This window comes from Oryctolagus cuniculus, chromosome 1 (genome assembly GCF_051225735.1).
Source record: "Oryctolagus cuniculus isolate XC-2025 breed Fujian yellow rabbit chromosome 1, ASM5122573v1, whole genome shotgun sequence".
NCBI lineage: Eukaryota > Metazoa > Chordata > Mammalia > Lagomorpha > Leporidae > Oryctolagus > Oryctolagus cuniculus.
In genome coordinates this window covers 26,161,967-26,176,430 of record NC_142867.1, presented here as the reverse complement: position 1 = coordinate 26,176,430, position 14,464 = coordinate 26,161,967, and the positions used below count along the sequence as shown (strand labels likewise).

Sequence of the window (14,464 nt, the reverse complement as noted above, 5' to 3'; positions counted from 1 at the left end):
GGACTGGAAGAGGAGCAACTGGGACAGAATCCAGCTCCCCAACCAGGACTAGAACCCTGGGTGCCGACGCTGCAGGCAGAGGATTAGCCTAATGAGCTGTGTCGCCGGCCTTAGCATCTTTTAATATAATCACTTTCAATGCTCCATCTTCAGTCAATGTAATTGGATTAAGGTGTATTTTTAATTCATAAATATAACATTCTAGGGATCAAGTCCTTAACACATTCAAACTATTATCTAAACCATACCTGTGAGCAATTTCTTAATATATTTTTTAAATAAACCTTTTCCCAGCAGGTTGTGTCAGTAATTAATTTTAATAAAATTTTCATTTTATTTCACCTTCATTAATAATTAATGATTTCCAGGTTTCCAATGATTTCTACTCTCCTAATTTGTCTTCCATCATCATTATTCTACCCAAAAATTTGCCCTCCAAATACTAGCAGGATTCATCTCCAGATGTCGTTTGTATGTTTTTCAGCTCAGTTCATTTTTTTCCACATATTTTTCATTATTTTAGCTCTTCCTTTCTGATACACTGCTTGCTGATATTTTCCTCTAGACCAAACCTCCTTGGGAATAAAGTCTATGTCTCTTATTATTCATTGGTTTGTCACAGAGAATGGAATATAATGAGCAGTCAGTAAATATTTGATTAATGAATAATCAAATGTCCCATCATTGTGATATAGCCTTTTAAAGAGAGAATTCACTGAACTGTAGAGATTTCTCACTCTTTGTCTCAAGAAACTTAAGTGTTCAAAGTTGAGGTTTCCCTTTGTTTTTGTATTTCACATATAGCTTCTAGAATGATGTTTCCCACTATGGCAAGCCAGCAGCATGATGTCTCTATTAAAATTTGTTAATTAACCTCTTTGCTGCATCTACTGCGAGAATGAAGACCATTCTCAGCAATCAGACGGTCGACATCCCAGAAAATGTCGACATCAGTCTGAAGGGGCGCACAGTCATTGTGAAGGGGCCCAGAGGAACCCTGCGGAGGGACTTCAACCACATCAATGTGGAACTCAGTCTCCTGGGAAAGAAAAAGAAGAGGCTCCGGGTTGACAAATGGTGGGGAAATAGAAAGGAACTGGCAACTGTTCACACGATCTGTAGTCACGTACAGAATATGATCAAGGGGGTTACACTGGGCTTCCGTTACAAGATGAGGTCAGTGTATGCTCACTTCCCCATCAACGTGGTTATTCAAGAGAATGGGTCTCTTGTTGAAATTAGAAATTTCTTGGGTGAAAAGTACATCCGAAGGGTTCAGATGAGGCCAGGTGTTGCCTGTTCAGTGTCTCAAGCCCAGAAAGATGAATTAGTGCTTGAAGGAAATGACATTGAACTTGTTTCAAATTCAGCTGCTTTGATTCAGCAGGCAACAACAGTTAAAAATAAAGATATCAGAAAATTTTTGGATGGTATCTATGTCTCTGAAAAAGGAACAGTTCAACAGGCTGATGAATAAGACCTAAAAGTTATCCGGCTGCAGAAACAAGAACCCAGATTGTGTCTTGTGGTATTTTAATAATGCAATAAAAGATTATTGATTTGAGAAAAAAAATTGTTAATTAAAATCAAATAAAGTTAAAAATTTAGCTCCTAGTTGCACTATTCACATACCATGTGCTGAATAGTCATGTCATATAAAGGTAATGGCTAATTTATTGGAACACACGAAGCCAGGACCATCAGTTTTCATTTTTTTAGTTATTTTTAGAGATTTCATAACAGTGGTTTGCCATTTTGATTGAAAATAATAAATAGATGTACGAAAGATCTTAGGCATTGGGAATTTAAGGAGAATTTTATAAAAAATAATAGTTCAGAAATTCTGAAACTCAATACTTAATTGAGAAAGCAAAAAACTCATGTGTTTCTATTTATACCAGGCTTTATAATAGATGTTAGGAATATTTGATAGAGAAAATCATCATTGGTTTCATAATATAGAAAAATGAACAAATTAATATATATCAATTGTGTCCTAGTTTCCTCTTTTTAGAGACAGTACTTACATTGGGGCTGGTGCTGTGTCCCAGTGGGTTAACACCCTGGCCTGAAGTCCTGGCATCCCATGTGGATGCTGGTTCTGCTCCCAGCTGCTCCTCTTCTGATCCAGCTCTCTGCTATGGCCTGGGAAGGCAGTGGAAGATGGCTCAAGTTGTTGGGCCCCTGCACCCATGTGAGAGACCCAGAACAAGCTCCTGCCTACTGGCTTCAGACCAGAGTAGCTCCAGCTGTTGAGGCCAATTGGGGAATGAACCATCGGACGGAAGACCTCTCTCTCTGTCACTCTCTCTCTCTCTCTCTCTGCCTCTGCTCTCTCTGTGTAACTCTGACTTTCAAATAAATAAATAAATAAAGATAGTACTTACATAAAGGATTATTCTAAATTATTCACTTAAAATAGAGCTTGACATACAGTAAGTGTTTAATATAAATCGGCTGTAGTTATTTTTAGTAGTCATGGTATTAACACTGTAATGAAAACAATGAAATAATGAAGAAGGTGGGAGGAAAGGAGAGAAAAATGAGGAGAGCTACTAGATGATGGTGGTCTGAGATGGTTTCTCTCAAGAGGTGACAATTAAACTATGAATGAAGGTAGGGAGGCAGCATTGAGCAAATGAGGGTAAACATGTTCCAGAAATGTACAAAAAGAAACAGCTTGTCAGAAATAAGGAATAGAAAGAGACTAATGGAGCTTCAATTTAGTGGAAATATTATGGAGAACAATGCAATAAATGTGTATTATAAAAAGTATATTGTAGCTGGCGCCGCAGCTCAACAGGCTAATCCTCCACCTTGCGGTGCTGGTACACCAGGTTCTAGTCCCGGTTGGGGTGCTGGATTCTGTCCCAGTTGCCCCTCTTCCAGGTCAGCTCTCTGCTGTGGCCCAGGAGTGCAGTGGAGGACGGCCCAAGTGCTTGGGCCCTGCACCCCATGGGAGACCAGGAGAAGCACCTGGCTCCTGCCTTCGGATCAGCGCAGTGTGCCGGCAGCAGCGGCCATTGGAGGGTGAACCAAAGGCAAAGGAAGACCTTTCTCTCTGTCTCTCTCTCTCTCACTGTCCACTCTGCCTGTCAAAAAAAAAAAAGTATATTGTTGTGCAATGCCTTTTTGGATATGGTCATAGTTTTTAATTTTTTCGTCTAGTGTTCTGTGATACACATGAGGGGTTTTAAATATAGATAAAGCATAATCCAACACTAAGTATAAAATCTAAATTTGTTTTGGTATAGATGATTGAAAATTTGCTACAACAGAAGCAAAAACACATTGTTAAATAAAAGAAGCATAAGTCTGGTCTATGCACTTAATTTTTCTGCAGATACATTTGTAACATTTATCTTATTCACAAACAATCTATAAAACACTTCCAGTTCACCTTACATATAGGCTGCCTCTTTACTGTGACACTGCTAAATTCTAACTGTGGCTCTATATCAGACTGTGGAAGATTTAAAGCTTTGTTCCACATTCTTCAACTTTTTAGGTCTACACTTTAAGTAGCAAGCTCAAATGGGACAAGCTCATTTCTGTAGCAGAGGGCCAAAGACAAGGGTAATGGAAATATATATTGGCTTTAAAAGTGTCTGTGTTAACTCCACTTATATTCCAGTGGTGAAAAGAAGATGCATGATCAAACTCAACATTCACCGGGTGAGGAAGAATACTGCAAGAAAAAAGACCATACTGTATGCCAAAGAACTAAAATTCCTTAAGAGAAAAGTCAATGTTCTGTGTGAGATCTGTACATGATCTTAAAATATTGTGTAAAATTATTAATGTTCCTTTTTTTCCTGCTGCAGCTTTAAACTGGGTTACTCTTTCGATGAAAAATACGAGTTCAGGGGCCACAATTGTGGTACAGAGGGTTAAGCTGCCACTGCCTATATACCATATTGGAGTCTCAGTTCAATGCCAGCTTCTCTGTTTCAGGTCTTTGTTAATGTACCTGGGAAAACAGCAGAGGATGGCCCATGTTATTGTGTCCCTGCCACACATGTGGAAGATACAGATTTTCAGGCGCCTGGCCGCTACCTTAATTGTTGGGGCCATTTGGGGAGTGAACCAGCAGATGGAAGATCTTTCTCTATTTCTCCCCTCTCCCATGCCGCTTTTCAAATAAACAAAGTAAATCTTAACATAAAATATTTCAGAAAATTTTGTCACCTCTATTGACAAATCTAGATGATATGCTCTACAAAAGAGTTCTTATCCTGAGTTGACAAAGAGCTCAGTGGTATTTTTGTACATTTCCCATAATCTAAAGTAATAATAGAAATATTAGAGGTGACTAGCATTGACTAGGTGATCACTCTATACTAGGAACTTTTGTAGCAAACATGTACAAAAACTCTTGAAAACAAGTAGTTTTCACTTTATAGTTATAGAAAAATAATTGGCTTATAGAACTCAAGAGACTTGAATAAGGTTAAAGGTAGAAAAAGATGGCAGTGGGTCTAATCCTGAGTCCAAAGCCTCATATTCAAAGTTCCAGAGGCCTTCTTGATCTGTAAGTTGATGTCACAATGAGTACACTGAGTAATTAAAGTTGGTATGCAAAATGATCTCTCATTAGAATGTATTTCTTTTATTATTTTTTGGCAAAGCACAAGCCTTCCATTTCATAATTAAAGTGTCCACTATTCATCCAACACTAAATTCAAGTTCTGACAAGTCATCAAAAATTTTTTGAAATCACTTAGAATGTGGTAAAAATAATATGGATTGGATTTCATGTATATAAGTGTATATATCTTAATTTTGTGTAAAGGATTAAAATATACTGATATATTACAGACTAAGTCCCTGAATTGCTGTATTACTGATTATCCCTAAATTACAAACACTATAAATATATATATATATAAGATATAATTAATCAATCACATGGAATATATTAAATAACTGGTTTCTATGTATTTCAAAACTCTGGCTTTAAATGAGACATTTTCAGTTGACTTAGTAGGTCATTTTATTGAATGCCTTTGGTTTTATCTAGAACTTCAAAATCTAGCCTAGTCTTCTGTTACATTTATGCTTACAAACCACTTCTCTTCTCTAAAGACACATGAGAACTGTCAACATGAGGGCATTTCTCTCGGGGCAACTGTTACTCCCTGATAACATTTTAGACAGGTGCCCTTAAGAGCAAGAGAAGCTGTCTGCTTTGACTTCAACATCACATGCTTTTGTTGTCTGCCCACATGTGGTCCATGATTTATGTGTGCTTAAATAATTTCAGATTGCTTCCAAAGAAGAGTCACCTAATTTCAAGTCCAGTAGTCTAAATGTCTTTAAAGCTACAGGCTGCATGGTGGTCTCAAAGATCAATCATGAGCAGAGGCATCTATTAGTCAGCAAGTGATCTGTTATCTTATCATAGTCTTTTGAACAACCCACTGTAGTGTGATTTCCTCATTTTTCAAATGAGTATACTAAAACTCAGAGTGTATACCTCATGCTCAAGGTCGATAGACAGTAACAAATACTCCAATAGGTTGAATTATAATATACTAACAACAAATCTTATGAAAAACTATGTTGTATATTGAATTCCCTTTTCTGAAGAAACCAGAGAGACTGCCAACAGTAAATTGCTACCTTCTCAAACATTGCTACAAATCTAAATATCTTCAACACTATGTCTTTCAAATTTTGTTATCAACCTAAAAATATGATGGCTCACCCATAAATAATAGATAGCTGTGATAAATACATAAAACAAGCTTGGTTGTAAACATAGTCAGTTACCTTCAGAGAGAAAAAGGTGAATATCTTTGTTACATTATTAATTTTTTTATTTATTTGAAAGATAGAGATACAGAAAGACAAAAACTGACAAATATTCAGAGATCTCTCATCCACTGATTTATTCCTCAAGTGGTTGTCACCACTGGGGCTATGCCAGGCTGAAGCCAGGAGCCAAGAACTAAATCCGAGCCTAATACATAAGTGGCAGGAACACAACTATTTGAGTCATCACCTGCTACCTCCAAGAGTGCACATTAGCAGAAAGTTGGAATCCAGGGTAGAGTGGGAACTCAAACTCAGATGCTCCAATAAGGGACTCCATAGTTTTAAAGACTAGGTGAAATTCTGCCCCTGAATGTCTTTGAATTTGGAATCTCTAAGAGCAATTTGCTCACTGGTAACCTTAATTGTAAAGAACTATGTAGAAGCTTCAAAACATTTAAAAAAGGCACATTTATGGTAACATATGTCTATTTCGATCAATTTGATCTAGGTTTAAGACAAGGTTATTTTAGTCAATATAGTGAGAGAAAAAAATAACTTAACCCACCACTAAAATATGGTTGGTTTGTTTTCATAAAGACTATTTATTTGAAAGGCAGAAATATGGAGGGGAAAGAGAAAGAGAGAGAAAGAGAGATTCCATCCTTTGGTTAACTCCTCAAATGGCCACAACAGCTGGAGCTTGGCCAAAGCCAAGGCCCATGAGCTTCTTCTGTGTCTCCCACATGGGAGCAGGAGCCCAATAACTGGGACCATCCTTCACTGTTCTCCCAGGTACATTAGCAGGGAGCTGTATTGGAAGTGGAGTAGCCAGGATTCCAACTGGTGCTTGTATGTGATACCGACGCTGCAAACAGAGACTTAACTTTCTATGCCACAGTGCCAACCCCTAAAAAGTGATTTTTTTTAACATTTCTTGGATGTAACAAAATATCCTCTATCTGGGTTTTCAGTTTACCTTCCCCAATTGGCAGCAATAGCTAGGACTGAGCCAGGATGAAACTAGGAACCAGGCTCTCCATCCAGGTCTCCCGTATAGTGGCCAGTGCCAATGTACTTGGAAAATCATCCACTGCGTTCACAGACACATTAACAAGAAGCAGGATGAGAAACACAACAGTCAGTACTTGAAGCAGCATTTTTAATATATTCAGTTACAACATGAAGTACAAATAGCCAGAATATGTACATTTACTTTAATCAAAAATCCTCAATTTAGAGCGGAAGCCATCTTGGAATCACAGAGTAAGATTAGGTGAGTACTTATTTGAAGTTGTCCTCCACCCCATAGGATTAGCATATGGAGGACCCATGAAAAGTCTTCAAAGAATTCACAAACCCCCATTACTTTATAAAAAATATATTTGCATGTTTGTCAGTGAGATTTGAATGCATTCATTAGATTCCAGCAAGGATGGAAAATAACCAGGCAATTACTTTCCTCAGCACCTGTGCTAATTTAAAACCTCAATTAGCATTCTAAGATGCTAATACATGATATGATATCCAAATGTTGGTACCATAAGTAGGAATATCAGAGAGAATGGTTAGAAGAAATGACTCCTCAATAAAGAAATTCAAAATTTGGGGCCTGTGTTGTGCCATAATGAGTTAAGCCAGTGTCTGCCACACTGCTGTCCAATATGGGCTTCAGTTTGAGCCCAAGCCACTCCACTTCTCATCCAACTCCCTGCTAGTGAATCTGGGAAAGCAACAGAAGGCGACCCAAGTGCTTAGGCCCCTGTACCTATGTTGGTGATCTAGTAGAAGCTCCTGGCTTCCAGCTGTGGCCTGGCCCAGCCCTAACCATAGTCTCCATCAGGGAAGTAAAACAGAGAATGAAAGATTCTCCCTCTCTCTCTCTCTTTCCTCTCTCTTTCTCTCTCTCTTTCTCCCTCTATAACTCTGCCTTTCAAATAACTAAATACACTTTTAAAATATTCATAATTCAAAGTAAACTTTTTTTAACTGTTAGAGACCAAGATATAAATAGAGATTTCCTATCACTACCTCAATCCCCCAATGCTTGAAACAAAAATGGCTAGGCCAGGTTGAAGTCAGGATCCTGCGATCAAGCTGAGTCTCCTACATGTGTGTCAAGGATTAAACTACTCAAATCATCACCTGTTTCCTTCCAGTGTATGCATGAGCAAGAGGCTGGAATTAGAAGCATAGCCAAAGCTGGAACACAGAGCCTCTGTTTTGGAATGCAGGCATCTCAACTGGCTTTTTAACCACTATGTCAAATGCCTATCCTGAATTCCTTTTATTCATCTTACAAGATATTCATTCACTTTTTTCTAAATAGAAAATGTAACCTGTGTGAATATTTTCTTCTTTTAGATATATGTTTATGAAAATTTAATATGGACGTCCAAAATGGTTGAACTGTGAGGAGCTGCATTTACTTCAGCCAAAGAAAAGTACCAGAAAAACAGGAAGGACCACAGGCCCAAGGGACTGATTGAGAGACAATTTCAGTGAAGAACAAATAGAATGACAGATAGAGACAACCCAGAGCAGAGAGGAAAGATGACTGGCATTTCTACATCTACATGGCTGGCTCTCAGCTGGGAAGCACATTTTCCCAGGCAAATTAAGAGGAGGCTGCAGCCCAGCCAGTGGCAGCTTTGATAGAGGAAGAATCTTATGGTCTCCATAGTCTTGGAGTCCAGCTTATGAAGCAGGAAAGGGTCTGATCAACTACTTTGCTCCATGAGGGGAGTCAATATTGCCTCCCTCCCCTCCCCATACCGAAGCTTCTGACTCAATTTGAGATGGAGCTGGAGGTGAACTTTGTCCTGATTAGCGAACAGCATGCAGTTTCACCGCGGCCAAAAGCCACTGAAGCTGGCAACAGGGCAGTTTGCAAGGTCCATGCAGACTCTCTATATGGAATAACAGTTTCAGTTCTCTGCGTAGGCCATGTATCTGAGAGCTGAGTGTTGTGGTAGATTCCTGTGCACCACCTGAGTCTGAATGGAGAGGCTTCTGGCATGCTGGGAACCGAGCTCACAGAAGGTCCAGGGAATATACTGCATAGGGGTAGGGTGTGTTGGCACAATTATTTCACTCTAGTTTATGAATAAGTAGGTTCACATTGGAACAGAAAAGAGCTGGGACTGTGAACACAGTAACAGGTTCCATATCCTCTCCCCCCACTGACTGCATCCAGAGATGCTCCACAAAGACCAATTCAGATGTCACTCTGGATGCATCCCACAGCCATCTGTGGCCCTCCATGGTTCAAACCAGCACACATCCCTGGAAATTAAGTGTAAGCCTTAGGCATTACACCGAACCCTAGAGGCAGATTTCAAGGAATAGAAACTTGAATTAAAAAGGGGGGGAGGGATTCCCCAGAGCGAGTGGTAGCAAAGGATCCCTAAGATGCCCAAAAAATCAACATCTACAAAAAAATTACAAAGAAGAAAATGCCTCCACAAAATCAATGTAACAAATCATTAATATTTTATAAAAACCTTAAATTTGGTTACAGAAAGAACATGTCTCAACACAATCAAGGCGATAAATAACAAAGTCATAGCCAGCATCATATTGAATTGGAAAAAGCTGGAAGCAATTCTATGATGTTCAAGAATCAGACAATGATGTTAACTCACATCATTATTACTCACAACAATATAGTTCTGTAAGTTGTAGCCCGGGCTGTTAAGCAAGGAAGAAAGAAAAAAATCAAAGGTATACAAATTAGAAAACAAGAAGTCAAATTATCCCTGTTTGCAGAAGAGAAGACCCTTTATGTAGGGGAACCAAAAAAACTCCATAAAGAGACTCTCAGAACTCATAAGAGAATTTAGCAGAAGTTGTAATATATAAAATCAATACACAAAAATTGATAGCATACTTATGTCAACAGCGCTTTGGCTGTGAATGAACTTAAAAGATCAGTCCCATTCAAAACTGCTCCAAAATAAGTTAAATAATTTGGGATAAATTCAATAAATGATGGGAAAGATATCTACAAGGAATATTCCAAAACTTTCAGAAAAGAAATAGAGGAAGACAAAAAATTGGATAAATATTCCCTGTACATGGATTAGAAGTTTTAATATCATCAAAATGTCAATGCTAGCCAAAGTTACCTAGAAATTAAATGCAATATCGATGAAAATATCAAGGACATTCTTCACAGGTCTAAAAAAGATGCCAACCCTAAAATTCATGTGGAACCACAAAGGCTGCTGAATAGCCAAAGCAATCTTAAACAATATAAACAAAGTAGGAGGCATCACCATATCAGATTTCAAGACCTACTACAGGGTTATTATCATCAAAATAGCTTGATACCATCACAAAAATTGACATGTTGACAAATGGAACAGAATATAAACCCCAGAAATTAATTCATTCATCTAAAACCAACTAATCTTTGAGAAATAAGCTAAAAGCATCCCCTGGAGAAAGAATAGTCTCTTCAAAAAAATGTTTCTGGAAACTGGATTCCTATGTGTAGAAGTCTGAAACAAAAGACTGCTGCCTTATACCCTATACAAAAATTAACTCACAATGGATCAAGAATTTAAGACCTAAAACCCTCAAACTACTACAGGAAAATGTAGGGAAAATGTTTCAACACATAAGCAAAGATCTCTTAGATAAGATTTTAGAAGTATAGGTAATAAAAATAAAAGACAAATGGAATTACATCAAGCTAAAGAAGCTTATGCACAGTAAGGAAAATAATTAACAAAGCAAAGAGGAAAACTACATAATGGGAGAATATAACATTAATATCCAGAATATATATGGAGCTCAAGAAACTCAACAACAACAAAACAAACAATCCAATTAAGAAGTGGGTAAAGGATACAAACAAACATTTTTCAAAGGAGAAAATACAAATGGCCAAAAAAATACATGAAAAAAAAACTCAGGATCACTAACAGGAAAATGGAAATTAAAAACAGAGTGAGGTAGCACCTCACCTTTTAGAATGAGAGACATAAAGTCTATTTTAAAAATAATAAATGATGATGATAATATGGAGCAAAAGTTACCATAATATACTGTTGGAGGGAATGCAACTGATACCACCATTATGGAAGAGTGTATGGATATTCCTCAAAAACTAAAAATAGATCCATCATGAGAACCAGCTATCCCACTCCTGGAAATACCAACAGAAATTAAATCACTGTATTAGAGTTATTTGCACTCTCATGTTTTACAGTTGCTCAATTCAAAATATTGATAATATGGCATCAACCTACATGCCCATCAACTGAAGACTTGACAAAGAAAATGTGGTATGTAAATATAATAGAATATTACTCAGTCAAAAAACTGAATGAAAGCCTGACATTTGCAACAAAAATGAACGCAACTGGAGATCATTACGCTAGGTGAACAAAGCTCCACACAAAAATAAAAATATCACATATTTTCTTCCTTGTGGTAGGTATTATATATATAAACAGAATACAAATTGTGTAGATATTATATCATTTGCTATAACATTATAAATAGTGCTTCACTGAATCATAACATAAAATTGACAATATACTCATTTTACATGTTAAAAATAGATAAGGAGGGTGTGGACATAGTGAAGACTCTTGGAGTACTAATAATGCTTTGTTCCTAATTTTGGTTGTTGATTATGAGCATTATTAGATGGAAAAAAAACTCATTTGCTATATACTAATGTGCATTTCTTGGTCAATATGCTCTATTTAAATAAATGTTTAAAGAAAAAATTAATATGGATCAAGGAGAGATTCCAAGATGGTGGATTAGGGAACAACATTATGTGCTAGGCTAGGGATAAACAGTTAAATAAAAGTGTGGGAAGTACACGCTCACTCTCAGAGGAGAATTGGCAAGAAACCTCTCTGGAAATCCTATGAGAGGAATAAGAATGTCATGGACCTGTGTGGAATGTGTGGACAACAGCAAGACCATGAACACAAGCAGAAATGCAACCAGAGAGGATGGTAGTCTGCAATTGGAGGTGAGACCAGACTGCAGCAACCTGGGGTGATATAGTCAGAGAAAGATCATGGTGTGAGTCCGGAATAGAACCCTTGGGACTAGCAGTTGTTAACAGTAGCCTGTGGACCCTGTGGAAGTAGAAGTTTCTCTCTGCCCTTCCATCCTGTACAGTCAACAGAGAGGCAGATGTTCCTTGAGCCAGCGACTGTAAGAGCCTTGTGTGCTGAGACAATGGGGACTCAGTGGCCACACGAGAAGGTGCAGGGTGTAGCTGGGCCTCGGGGCAATCACTGGGTGTGGCTACATGTGCTCTGAAGTCCTTGGTTGGCTGGAGTAGGTCACAGCAGTGGGAACTGTGCTTACAGTGAGGACTGAGCAGATCATTTGTGCAGTTCTCACACTGGTATGGAAAAGTTGGAGGATAACACCTGGGCATTAAGATCTACCATGTTCAACTTGGTCTTACACTGGATACTTGGCCCATCCTAGAGCACTGTACAGAGCTCTCTGGCCACACCCACCACACACCTTTTGATATTCACTGAAAATACAGAAATTCCACTAAGCTACAGGGGCATAGCTCAAAGATAAAAGTCATCAGAGAAAAAAAAAAAAACACAAAAATCAACTCCACAAATTCCTAAAACAATGCAAAAATTCAAGAAACTACAATAAGGAAGACACCATGACACCCCCAAAGGAACACAACAATATTTCAATATTAGTATGTAAAGATGAAGAGATTGAGGAAATGTAGAAATGGATCACTCAAAAGCAATCAGAGGCAAATCCATGAAGTACAGAAAATCATACATGACATGAATGAAAATTTGTCTCATGAAATTGAGATTTTAAAGAGAAATCAGAATGAAATATTAGGAACGAAGATTTGAATAGATCAAATAAAAAATGTGGTTGAAACCCTTAAAAGCAGACTTGGTGAAGCAGAATAAATATTGAAACTAGAATACAAATCTTTGGAACTCTTATGAATAGAACAAAAAGAATAAGAAAAAAAAATAACGAGAAGAAAATAAAAACTTAAAAACAGTGTTGGAGATATATGGGATACTACCAAACTGCTATACAAACATACAGGTCTTAGGAGTTTCTGAAGGTGTGGAAAGAGAATGGACACCTTGAATGAAAATGGCCTCAGCCTCTCAGTTAAAAGATACAGACAGCTGAATGGATTAAAAATAATACCCATTTACTTGCTGCCTACAAGAAACACATCTCACCAACAAAGATACCAAGAGACTGAAAGTGAAAGGATGGAAAAAAATATAATCCAGTCTAATAGAAAGTGAAAAAGGGCAGGTGTTGTCATCCTAATATCATATAAAATAGTATTTAACAAAAAAGGGCAGATGTAGCAAAAAAGAACAGATATAGCTATCCTAATATGAGAAAAAATACTTTAATACAAAATCTGTCAAAAGAAACAAAGATGTGAACTATGCAGTGATTAAGGGATCAAATCAACAAGAAGATGTGACTATAATAAACATATGCACACCCAATTACAGGATGCCAAGTTATTTAAAAGAAAAGTTAATGGATCTAAAGGAAAACATAGACTCCAATACAATAGTAATGGGGAACTTCAACACCCCTCTTTCATCAATGGGCAGACCACCTAGACACATACAATCTAACAAAACTGAACCATAAAAACAAAGATAACCTAAAAAGACCAATAATCAAGATGGAAATTGAATCAGTAATAATGACTCTACCAACAAATAAAAGCCCTGGACCTGATGGCTTCACTGATAAATTCCACCAGACCTTTAATGAACTAATTCCAATGTTCTCAAGCTATTCAAAACTATTTAAAGGAAGGGAATCCTCCTAAACTCCTTCTACTCATCCTGCATTACCTTAATTCCTAAGCCAGAAAAAGATATAATAGAGAAAGAGAACTATAAACCAATATCCCTGATGAACATAGATACAAAAATTCTCCACAAAATATTAGCTAATCAAATCCAACAACACATCAGAAAGATCATTTCCCAGGACCAAGTGGGATTTATTTTTGGTATGCAGGGATGGTTCAACATTCACAAATCAGTAAATGTGAAACACCATATTAACAAACTGAAGAACAATAAAAAAACATATGATTATCTCAATAGATGCAGAGAAAGCATTTGATAAAAACCAACATACTTTCATGATGAAAACCATAAGAAAATTGTTATACAGGAATATTCCTCAACATAATCAAGGCAATCTATGACAAAACCACCGCATCATCTTATTGAATGGTAAAAAGTCAGAAGCATTCACACAAGGATTCAGAACCAGACAAGGATGCCCACTCTCACCATGGAAATTCAATATAGTCCTGGAAGATTTAGCCAGAGGCACTGTGCAAGAAAAACAAATGAAAGAGGTTCAAATTGGAAAGGAGAAAATCAAACTATCCCTATTTACCCTATTTACAGATGACATGATATATATATATATATATATATATATATATATATATATATATATATGACCAACTATTTGAGCTCATAAAAAAGTTTGGTGAAGTGGCAAGATGTAAAATCAACATGGAAAAATCAGTAGCCTTCATATACACAGACAATATCATGAAAGAGAAAGAGCTTTTAAGATCAGTCCCAATAGTTAAATTTGGCTTTGACTGCCTGTGCCTCCGGGGTGTTTTCCAAGAAGTCTTTGCCGGTGCTTATATCTTGCAGGGTTTCTCCAATGTTCTAAT

The 14,464-nt window shown here is 37.3% G+C and overlaps 1 pseudogene across 1 annotated transcript; it reads left to right on the top strand.

Annotated features, from left to right (window-relative positions):
• The first annotated feature begins 872 nt into the window (after positions 1-872).
• Positions 873-1,573, top strand: LOC100344204 (large ribosomal subunit protein uL6 pseudogene; annotated as a pseudogene). The gene has a single exon (XR_016217601.1). The product of XR_016217601.1 is annotated as a large ribosomal subunit protein uL6 pseudogene (transcript).
• Positions 1,574-14,464: the final 12,891 nt, after the last annotated feature.